Source organism: Penaeus monodon, chromosome 28, assembly GCF_015228065.2.
Source record: "Penaeus monodon isolate SGIC_2016 chromosome 28, NSTDA_Pmon_1, whole genome shotgun sequence".
In the NCBI taxonomy this organism is placed as follows: Eukaryota; Metazoa; Arthropoda; class Malacostraca; order Decapoda; family Penaeidae; genus Penaeus; species Penaeus monodon.
Window position 1 is genome coordinate 24170493 of NC_051413.1, and position 234 is coordinate 24170726.

Sequence of the window (234 nt, forward strand, 5' to 3'; positions counted from 1 at the left end):
AATAAAATAAAATTTTATAAATGAACAATAACTATACATTCCATTTTATATTTCGAAATCGAACTGTACCACGTCATCTCGCAGGTCCCAAACTACTCAGCCCGAGATAGCGATGGAGGTCACAATGCCAATAAGGACACCAGACGAGTGCAGTGCAGCTTATTCGAATTATATTACTGACAATATGTTCTGTGCTGGATGATAGAGGGAGGAAAGGATGCCTGCCAGGTAAGT

The 234-nt window shown here is 39.7% G+C and overlaps 1 pseudogene; it reads left to right on the top strand.

The window, feature by feature from the left end:
• Nucleotides 1-234, top strand: part of LOC119591106 — a 9037-nt pseudogene that overhangs the window by 6570 nt on the left and 2233 nt on the right.